The following is an 11,782-nucleotide window of genomic DNA, read 5'->3' as shown; positions in this document are numbered from 1 at the left end:
ATAAAGACTGGCATGAGATGTTGCCTTTTGCCCTTCATGGTTATCGCACATCTGCGCGTACTTCCACAGGGGCAACTCCATTCTCCTTAGTCTATGGTATGGAGGCAGTTCTTCCAATTGAAATTCAGATTCCTTCCCTAAGGATTATGAAAGAAGCCAATCTAGACGAAGACGATTGGATTCAAACACGGTTGGACCAGATAAACTTGATTGATGAGAAAAGGCTCGCAGCTATTTGTCATGGTCAGCTATACCAAAAGCGTATGATCAAAGCCTTCAACAAAAAAGTCAAAAGTCAAGCATACCAAACTGGTGGCTTGGTTGTCAAACGCATCATCTTACCACAAGGTGATCCCAGAGGCAAATGGACTCCCACCTACGAGGGACCATTCATAATCAAGAAAATATTCTCCGGCGGCGCCATGTTGGTTACCACCATGGATGGCGAGGATTTCCCACACCCTGTGAATGCGGACATAGTCAAAAAATACTTCTCTTAAAAAGAAAAAAACAGCTCGCTAAGTTGAAAACCTGAAAGGGCAACTTAGGCAAAAAAAAATGAGCGTCTCGGTGGATTGAAAACCCGAAAGGGCGGTCCAGGCAAAAGTTAGAGACTAAACAAATACTATCCCGGTAGGCTGAAAACCTGAAAGGGCAGCCTAGGCAAAAGTTAGGGAATGAAGCATACAACTGTGTTCCGTTCAGCTGCCTACTCACCATCAAGATTCAACACCTCAAAGACACCGATCAGTCCAATCACTTTCTTCCAACAAGTGAGGGATGAGATGCTCGAGGACAGATTGGCAATAGCAGAGTTGAAACTTGACTGGATTGTTTTCACATAGCTATTTATCTTTTTAATATTTTCCAAAACTTTCTGACAGTTTCCTACTTCTAGGATTGTTGTCTCCCTGTGCTAACCAGCCTATCATGGCTCTTTTTCAAAAATCAATGCAGCTTAGGCTCAAAAATCACTATTTTCACTATTTTCTGTTTTAAATACGTAAACGTCCCAATGATAATTTTGAATGAACATGTGCATTTGAATATGATTGATGTTTACTAGGAAAAACAGGAATAGCATTCAAGAAATGTCCCAATTATCTGGACATCATCCCATCAGAAGAAAATCCCCAAGAGAAACGCATTTCTCAGCAAAGTCCTCAAAAAGATTTTCTCTTCAAAAGAAGTCTTATCCCCCAGCAGGGTTGTTCCAGATTACTATCTTCAGAAGGTGTGATCCCCGCACCCGGACTTGGTCAGATAGTGCATCAGAGGATTATGCATCTTCCTCATTCCCATTTGAAAGGGCATCAGAACTTCCAGCTACCTTTTATTCTCAAGAGATATTCAAAGATCCTTCAACAGAATACCAGGGTTCTCAAAGAATTTCCCCAGCCAAGGGTACTCAAACAAGACAAAAGATCATCAACGATCACAATATAGTCATATCCAGATGACTGGCAGAAATTTATTTTCCCAAATAGAAGCTCGACATCTCACATTCATACATCACATATTCATATTCATACATCATATTCATACATCATGCATCATGCGCATATTCATACGCATATTCATACACAACATCACATGCATATTTCTCCGGGAATATCTCACATTTACATGCATCATAAACATTGCATATCACTAACTTGATTTTTCAGGTAGACAGATATCTTCAACAAAGATATTCTCAATCACATGCAGTGTTCATCTGAATACCATAAACGGTTCTCTCATATATGATCAAGCCGAAGATTCATTCTGATCACTAACCAACTCAAAAACAGGCATTACAGATCTAAAGCGATACCTCAGACGGTTCCAGAACGATCTAGCATTACAGATCTAAAGCGATACCTCAGACGGTTCCAGAACGATCTAGCATTACAGATCTAAAGCGATACCTCAGACGGTTCCAAAACGATCTAGCATCACAGATCTAAAGCGATACCTCAGACGGTTCCAAAACGATCTAACATTGCAGATCTAAAGCGATACCTCAGACGGTTCCAGAATGATCTAACATCAAAGATCTAAAGCTGATACCTCAGACGGTTCACAAAGATCAACTTTCAAAATCTAAATCGGAAAAAACTTTGGACAAGTTCCGTAACGATTATCTTCCAAGACTTAAAGCGGTAACCTTGGACGGTTCCGAAACAGTCAACACAAAGGCTTTCAAATCCTTCATCAAGATATAATCAATGGATTCATTCTGATGAACAAACCATCAACCCATTTACCAGGTGGCATCTAAAAGCCCATCTCAGGTAATGTGTCAATCTGCCAGCAACATTTCACAGACGACATTCAAATGCAACTTCCAACATCTCTTCTGATCAAGGTAAGTGCAAATTTTCAGGGCATCTAAATATTCAATCATCTTCTACCTTCAGATTTCAGACAATCTCTTCAGGTTTAAGAAGATTGAATAGGGGCAACTGTTATACCCCAAAATTTGCCCGCATCTTTTTTCAAGAAAAACTCCAATCTGAGAATTAAGAGTCTCATATAATCATGGATTTTTATTTCAACAAATATCCTGACATATGAAATACTTAGTTTTTAGAATTTTTCTTATACAGTAATTTGGCTTGCAGTTGAATTTATTCTTACGCAAACGCCAAATACTGTTTATTACTTCACACATGCTATTTATTTATTTACAGATAAATAGTACTGACACAATTGGTACAGAGTTAAATCTTTTTGCAGGCGCAGAATCAGGAAACTCAGACTGTACTGGTAACAAGTAGATTATTATTATCTTTTGTTTCCCACTAATTTTTGTACTATATTCCATTATTTTCAAAAATCTTTTCAAATCTCTTTTTCAAAAATCAAATCTCTCTTTTTCAACACTATCTCCACTTTCTTTCAAATCTTACTTCCACTCAAATTTTCCTTTTGTACGGAATCACATCATTCCCCAACGTCTCTATCCTCCTTTCCATTCTATAAATACCTCCCATTTTCTTCCATAAAATCTCACATCAAATTCTAATTCATCTCTCAAATTTCCACTTCATAATCCATCCTTTCTTCTTCCCCGACAAAATGGCGAAGCGGTGGGAAACGTGTTTTCTTATGGTCATCACCGTTGCTACGGTGATCATGTCTTTCTTCTGTCTACATAGCCCGGAACACTGTGGACCTGGGATGCTTATGCTCCCAATCATCTACATGTTACTATTTGTAGCATGGGTTATCAATCGTCATTCTTAAAATTTGCCGTATTTCTTATTTCTTAAATGTACCGTTTATTCGTCGTACTGTTCAATATAGTATGTAATATTTGTACTGTCAGTATTAAATATTGTACTACTTGTCATAATATTGCTTAATTACTCAGATGATATTTTATGTGTTTTCTGCCAGTCAAATATTCATTTTTCTGTGCATTAAATGATTTTCAGGGTTATTATCGGTAATTTTGCCCGCATACAGTAAATATTAGTTATTTATTATGTCTGTGTTTCTAACAAGTCATGTAAATAACTTTCATTTTTCACATAAAACAAAAACAACAAAAAAGAAAATTAACTTTGACTGTTGATTTTTCACTCTAACTGCTACATCAATACCTGGACAGTCAGTCGACAGCCAAACTGCTGGCAGTACAATTCTCAGTGTTTTGTACCATCAATCAAATCAATCTTTCACAATTCAAAATTCCAAGATTTTTGTTCTAGAAGTCTTCTGAATATCACGCGATTAGCAGAGACTCAACACTGCACAAAAATCAGGTACGCTTAACTGTCTCCTACATAAACAGTCCCTGACTAGGGTTTTCTTGTTTTTACAAGAGAAACAAGTTTTTGAGAGCTCAAATGGATTTCATACACATCCATATATCTCAAAGTACCATCATACAAATTTTCAAACTTCAATTCACTCAGACGCACCGTCAGCAGCTCAAACAGTCAACAGACGACCCGTTTGACCAAAAAAGTCAACAGACAGTCAAAAATGAATTTTTTTGTCAAAGTCCATATTTTGTCAAAGGATTCATCATTTGATCATTGGATGATCATAATTCATCAAGGAAAGATCAAAAATCAACAAAACCCTAAGATTCAAAATTAGGGTTTTTGCCTGAAAAGTCAACTCAACTTTGACTGATCATAACTCTCTCATCCTTCATCCAAAAAATTCAAACCAAAGCTTATTTTGAAGGAAATTCAATTATCTTTCAAATGCCATTGATCCCATGGTCATTGGATTCACCATTTGAAAAATATGATCAAAGACATTACAGGTCATTTTCAAAGTCAACAAAAAGACACTTTTTTCAAAAGGACACACAAGGAGCATCAAAAATCATTTTGACATGAGACCAAAGGCATTGGTTAGAGGACTCTTTGAGGTTTCCAAAAAGTGCAAGATCTCCTTCATATGACAAAAATTGAGGGATTTATACCTTGTTGAAGTTGGCTAAATTTTGGAAAATGCATAAAACCAGCATTGCTCAAAAATGCATTTTTTCCAAATGGGGCCAAGTTTTCATGGTTCAAACATCATTTCCATGATATTATGGGCCTCCCACGACCAAGACTAAGCCCATAACATTTTTCATCCATTTTTGCTTGATTTTTTCTTATTTTAAGATTAAATTAAAAGGAAAGATGAAAGGATAATGGATAGCTTGTATTCCAAGCATGACTCATCAATATGACTCATTCAACTCTGTCTCAAAGCAAAGTACAGCAGAGGAAGAGAAGAAAATCAAGCCATAGTGGCTTAAATGCCAAGCTACATATGTGGAAAAGTCAAGATTCTAGCAAAAGCACTTATTGCTTTCTAGCTTAGATTTTAAGCACTTCAATGCTTATAAATAGGCTAGCATTCTGCAGTAACAAAAAAAACAAGTTCAGAAACAAAAGCCTTACTCATAATACACTTGTAACCACTTGGAACTTTTTGAAAGAAATTCAAAATTCGAATTTTAGTTTCTAACTAGTTTCAGTTCAAACAAAGCATTCAAACATCATCTTTGAACATCAATAAACGTATCCCAATCAATTACAAGCCTTGAAGCTCACTAAATCGAGCTATACAGGTCATAATTTGTTCGAACTTAAATCAATTCGTATCTGGTTATCCACGCATGCTTAACAAGATGTAGACATATAGTTGAGTTTGGTTTGATGTGTAGATCATTTCTGGAAACTTAATTGAAGTTTGAACACGTATACACGAAGTTACCATTCTAGGGTTCATAGTTTCAAAATTAGGGCTTTCTGAAATAGGCAAAATTAGAGGTTCTAAGTGGTACCATTGAGTTCGTATGGATCAGACGAATTGAATGGAGGGGTCGCGCCAAATTTATTTTTAGGTTTACCCCTATTCGTTATTTTGTAGGACATGTAGCTACAGCAAAAAACCGTCACTAAAACCTTTAGTGACAGTTGCAGGCCTAAGCCAACGGACGGAGGAAGAAGACGAACTCGTGGCAGCCTCTCATTGGCTGCCCTGCGCGCGTTTGTTTTTTTTTTAAAATATATGATTCAGTGCTTTGCAGGCTATGTACGCATCATGCTCCCTCGTTTCAGTGACCACCTGATCCACTAGTCACATCATCCAACGCTCCAGACAAAGCACTCCTTATCATGGACTCTCAATCCAACCACACCTGATCAGTATCCTTTTATTTTCTATTTTTATTTTAATTTCTTTGTTAAATTAATTAAAAATAGTTTTTAAAAATCCAAAAAATACACAAAAAATATTTTTAGACTTCTAAAATAATATATTATTTTCTGAAATAAAAATATTTTATTTTTCTTCAAAATTTCAATATTTGCATAATTAATTAGTATATATTTATATATTTTCTTTTTAATTATTCTAACCAATCAAAAAATCATAAAAAAATTGTTCTTTATATGAAATATTGTTTATATATTATAAACTAATTTTGTACATATTTTGAATAATTTTCTCTTTAAGTTTTAGTTATTTGTATAATTATTTGCATAATTATGTTTTAATTAACTTAAATCAATTTCAAATCAATTTCAAAATTCCAAAAAAATTAGTTTTGTTTTAAAATTAATTGATAAATATTTTGTACATATTTTAAACTTAATTTCTAGGTTTAAATTTATTTTCATCTTTTTTCTTCATTTTAATTTAATTAATCAGGCATTAATTATAATTAAAACCAATCATAAAAAATCCAAAAAACATGCCTTTTATTTTTCTTGCAATTTAAATTCCTAGATAAATGTATAGGATGTCAATTTCATGTAAATAGGCTAGTTTACATTTCCTGCACAATCGATGTAATAGCGTAGATTTACTTTCCGCACTTTACATTTTCGCATTTTAATTTCCAGCAAATATAAACTGCGTGTATGTCAAAGATAAAATTGAACCGTTAGATCACTAACTTCAAAGATAAAATATCTGAATACAAACACAATCACACTTGCACCTCTTAAGGTAATCCCTTCTCATTCTTTTCAAAATCAAAGTCAAAATTCTACTATTTTGAGTACAAAATCGAACCTTGCGTTTATATCCGGTGAAAGGATAGATTTTTAAAGGAAATAGGATAAAGACCTTACAACTCAGGGTAGACCTCCTAGTTTGCTTGCTCAAATCAAAACAAACAAATTCTCATACATTGTTGTTTTTCAAAACAAAACTTTCAAAAAAGACAATACTTTGTATACATCCAAACACGGATTATTACAAAGTTAACGTTCTTTTCAAAACATCTTTCGAAAGATAAACAAGCATTTTGTATACATCCACACACGGATCATTACAAAATTCAATTTACAAAAGTATTTGAAACCACATATGAGCATTCTAAAGCAATTGAAAAGTGATCGAAAAACAAGTGAGCTAAGCAAACTTAAGAGCCCATGGATAACCATGGATACAAAGGGTGCTAACACCTTCCCTTTGTATAACCTACCCCCTTACCCAGAATTTCTTAAAGGTCTTTTTTCTGTTTCTTTTATAAACCTTTCCTTAATTGGATAAAATAAAAGGTCGGTGGCGACTCTGTGAATTTTCAAAATGCGAAAGCATTAAGCGATAAAAAAGAGTCAGTTCACGTATCTCTACAGAACAGAGGTATGGCCCTGGATTAAAAAACGGAGGTCCACAGATGGCCTTTACTGGTCATAGAAAATTATGTCCCTCACTCATTCGGACATTGATTGTTGTAGTCCTGACAATGACGAAACCAAGATCATCTTCAGTTGTGGAAGTTATCCCAACGTACCCCTTATTGGAACTAAGGGAGGAATCAGTTATAATCCAACTTTAGCCCGTCGTCAATATGGCTTTCCCATGAAAAACATACCAAGTAATATTCAATTGGAGGGTCTGTTCTTCAAGAACATCGACGATCATGGCAACATGCTGAAGAAGGAAATTGTCCAAGCCTGGCGTCTTGTTCACAGCAAAGGGAGAAGATTGTTAGGAAAACATCTTTGCATCTCCCTGGATCCTTACCTTCAATGGGTACGCGTCAGAGCATTCAAGCTCATGATGCCATATCAACATCAAGAACCTATTCCCCTAAGGGAACCAATCTTCCTTTTCTCCACCGATGTTGAAAAACTGCAAGCGGCATTAAACAAGGTATGCCAAAAAGGAATGCTTGGAGAAACAAGTATCGAATCGTCAACACGGAAAATGTTGAGATTCAGAACATCCTAAGAAGGAAGGATGAGTTACTTGAAGTACTCGATCGACAAGTGACACAATCGTCACTTTCTCATCATATCCCTCCATCTTCCTGGATCATCGATCAGCTTACGTCAGAGAACGCTCAGCTCAAGAAACAGAAGAAAATGTTAGAACGTGAAGTCGGCTCTTCGTCAAAGTTTTAGAGTCCTTTCTCTCTGTTTCTCTGTATTTCCCTTTTTCAAAGTGTGTAAAAAACGGCGTTTTCGCTTAATTAATAAAAAGTTTGATGTTTCATAACGTAATTATGATGTTTCCTTGAAAAATATTAACTTAATTACACATCATGCATCGCTTTAGTCGTACGCACTGACACGAGAATTGTCGCGGATCTAATCATCACTTTCCTTTCTCTAGAAAGAGAGGAGGAGAAGGAGGTGAACAAAGGCATTCAAGTTGTCTCATTCATACAACACTCGTTCAAGTCGCAAGAAAAGAATGGAAGACTTAGAACAAGAGAATGGAGAACTCAGAGAAGAGGTTACTACTCTCAAAGATGCTGTTGAAAGGCTCAATAGTATGGTAGAAGCCCTGGTAGTTGCACAGAATCGACCAACGCCAGAAGAACCACAAAGGACTGTGGTTTCTGAGATTGTTTCTACTCCTATTCCTCAGTATACCATGCCACCCAACCGACCTTGGGGCATGCCGTATAACTTTATTCCAGATGGGTACATACCCCCAGTTTCTGAAGTTCCAAGAGCTACAACGGAGATACATCCACCGGAGGGTTACAGACTTCTGGAAATTGAAGTTCCAAGAGCAACGTCAATGGGTTTCACACAACAGAATACTGAGATTCCGAGATCTGCTGTCATGGCTTCTCCACGACCATTTGTGCATAATTTTCCTCCACCGGGTGGACAAGTATATCATCATGCTCCCAATGAGGACGCTGGCGTGTAAGAAAGATTGGACGAGTTCCAGGAACAGTTTCTACAAATGCAGAAGGAACTCAAGACTCTCCGAGGACAAGATTTATTTGGAAAGAACGCTGCAGACCTCTGTCTGGTTCCAAATGTTAAGATTCCTCACAAATTCAAAGTACCAGATTTCGAGAAGTACAAAGGGAATTCATGCCCACAAATTCACCTCGTGATGTATGCTCGAAGGATGTCAACTCAGACTGATAATCAACAATTGCTCATTCATTACTTTCAAGACAGCCTGACTGGTGCTGCACTCAAATGGTACATGAACTTGGATAGTTCAGAGATTCGTACTTTTTGAGACCTCGGAGAGGCCTTCTTCAAACAGTATAAGTACAATCTGGATATGGCTCCCGACAGAGATCAACTCCGGGCCATGACTCAAAAGGATAGAGAAAGCTTCAAGGAATACGCTCAAAGATGGCGTGAAGTTGCTGCTCAGATCTGTCCACCACTTGAAGAGAAAGAAATGACAAAAATCTATCTCAAGACTTTGAGTCTATTCTATTACGGACGAATGGTTGCAAGTGCTCCCAGTGACTTTACCGAGATGGTAAACATGGGTGTACATTTAGAAGAAGCAGTTCGAGAGGGACGCTTGAACAAAGAACCAGAATCTTCTATTGGTCCTAGAAAGTACGGAAGTTCTTTCCAAAAGAAAAAGGATCAAGATGTCAGCAATGTCTTGCACAAAGCTAAGAAGTAGTTTTCACCTCAAGTTGCTACAATAACTCCGGTGGTTAACTCAGCGCCAGCTTATCAGCCTCAGTTTTCGCAGCAATCATTTCAATAAAGGTCACAACAACCTCAACAGCAGGTTCGACCTCCAAATTACAACAATCGGGTACCAAGGTATCCTCCTTTGACCCCGTGCCAATGCCTTATGCGGATTTCTTTCCAACACTACTGATGAAAGGACTCATTCAGACAAAGAATCCTCCAAATCCTGCATATCAATCATCACATTGGTTCAAGGCTGACCAATCTTGTCCTTATCATAAAGGGGCACCAGGTCACAGCATTGAGAACTATTTCAGTTTCAAGGCCGACGTTCAAAGATTAGTGAAGAGCGGAATGCTATCCTTCAAAGATACTAATGTTAGAACAAGATTTGTTCTGATCAATATTCTTAGTTTTGATGATAACAATGTATATGAATTTTGCTTGAGATAATGTGGTACTCTAATTCTATGCAATTTCCATTTCAGGAAATATATAAAGAGTATGCACAAAATCAGCGCAAGAAGCACTGACTCAGAAGGTTCAAGTATGCAACATCAGAACATGCTCTCGCAAGACATCAGAAGATGGTCAAGCAGAATCAGAACATGGTCTATTGAAGCATCAGAAGAATTTGAGATCAGAAGCAGAAGCACTGAAGTTCTCATGGTATCACGCTAGAAGCACTTCAAAGTTAGAAGGCAAGAAGTTGTTCTGCACCAAGCTGTTTGACTCTGATGATATTCAAACGTTGTTTACACAAACATCAGATCAGAAGCAAGTACAAGATGGCAGGCTACGGTGACTGACAAAAGGAACATTAGAAGCTATTATAGGCAACGTCAGTAGACAAAGCAAAAGCAAGGCTCGAGGTAGTTGACAAAAGAGTGAAACATTAAATGCAATGTTGTACGGATCACGCAACGCATTAAATGCTCCCAACGCTCATCTTCTCAAATGCCTATAAATAGAAGTTCTGATGAGAAGCTGAATACAACACTTTGCGCAAACATACAGAAACGCTGTCAAATTCTAAAATCTCTCAAACTTCATCTTCAACCTCACTTCATTACTGTTGTAATATCTTAGTGAGATTAAGCTTAAACTTAAGAGAAAAATCACAGTTGTGATAATAGCTTATTAAGAAGCATTGAAACTCTTATAAGAATTTGTTTACATTCATTTGTAAGAACTAGAGGAGATCAAGTTGTGATCGGATTCTCTAGAAAGTCTTAGAGGGTATCTAAGCATTGTGTTCCTAGAGTGATCAGGTTGTGATCAGAATACTCTAGAAGACTTAGAGGTTATCTAAGTGGAAAACCATTGTAATCTTGTGTGATTAGTGGATTAAATCCTCAGGTGAGGTAAATCACTCCAAGGGGGTGGACTGGAGTAGTTTAGTTAACAACGAACCAGGATAAAAATCATTGTGCAGATTGTTTTTATCTTAAGAGTTTTAAAACTACACTTATTCAAACCCCCCCCCCCCTTTCTAAGTGTTTTTCTATCCTTCAATTGGCATCAGAGCGCCGGTTCTAAGGTGCAAGCACTTAAGCGTGTTTAGAAAAGATTCAGAAAGAGAAAAACGCTTAAGTCAAGATGGCTGGTGAAGATCCAACACCTACATCTACATCTGGCTCTGCTGAGCAATACAATGGAAATGGTAACAATGGTTACACTATACCACCAGTATTCGATGGTGAAAACTTTGAATATTGGAAAGATAGACTTGAAAGGTTCTTTCTTGGTCTAGATGGTGACTTAAGGGATCTTCTGGTGGATGGTTACAAACATCTGTCGCGTGAAAATCGGGATGAGACACCGGATGCCTTCTTTGGGCTCGAGTGCTCAAGAAAATGAATTTTTTTTTTGTCACGACAAAACTTTTTATTATTTCCAAAGTAGGAAAAGGAAAAAAGTTGCAATAACCTTAAAAGATATGCAAAGTAAATAACACAAAATTAAAAGCAATGCAAAAGGGGGAGAGATTTCGGGTAAGAGGGTTGGTTATACGAAGGGAAGGTATTAGCACCCAACGTATCTATAGTACTCTATAGGTTTCTTTGTTATGTTTGTCAGTGTATTTCATTCTATGCTATTGGGGAGGTTTTCTGTTGTGAGATAGGTGGGACCTAAGGTGTTTGTTTGATTATGCTCGCAAAGATCATCGCAATCTTCTGCATACATATCCCTTAGAGGGAATCAGAGCATTTGTAGCTCGGGGTCTACGGGTGCTAAGGTTTAAGTGGTTTGAGGGAGAATTTTTGCTCGCCAAGGATAAGACCTTGTGCCTACGTATTCTCAATGGGATGTTGAGAAAGTCAAAGCAATCGTAGTTCCCACTTATGCTAGTGGAAGCAAAGGATAAGAGACAAATGTCATCTTAATGCTCGATGTATCTAATCTATATCATCACATACATC

This window comes from Vicia villosa, linkage group LG4 (genome assembly GCF_029867415.1).
Source record: "Vicia villosa cultivar HV-30 ecotype Madison, WI linkage group LG4, Vvil1.0, whole genome shotgun sequence".
In the NCBI taxonomy this organism is placed as follows: Eukaryota; Viridiplantae; Streptophyta; class Magnoliopsida; order Fabales; family Fabaceae; genus Vicia; species Vicia villosa.
Note: the sequence above shows the minus strand (reverse complement) of the source record.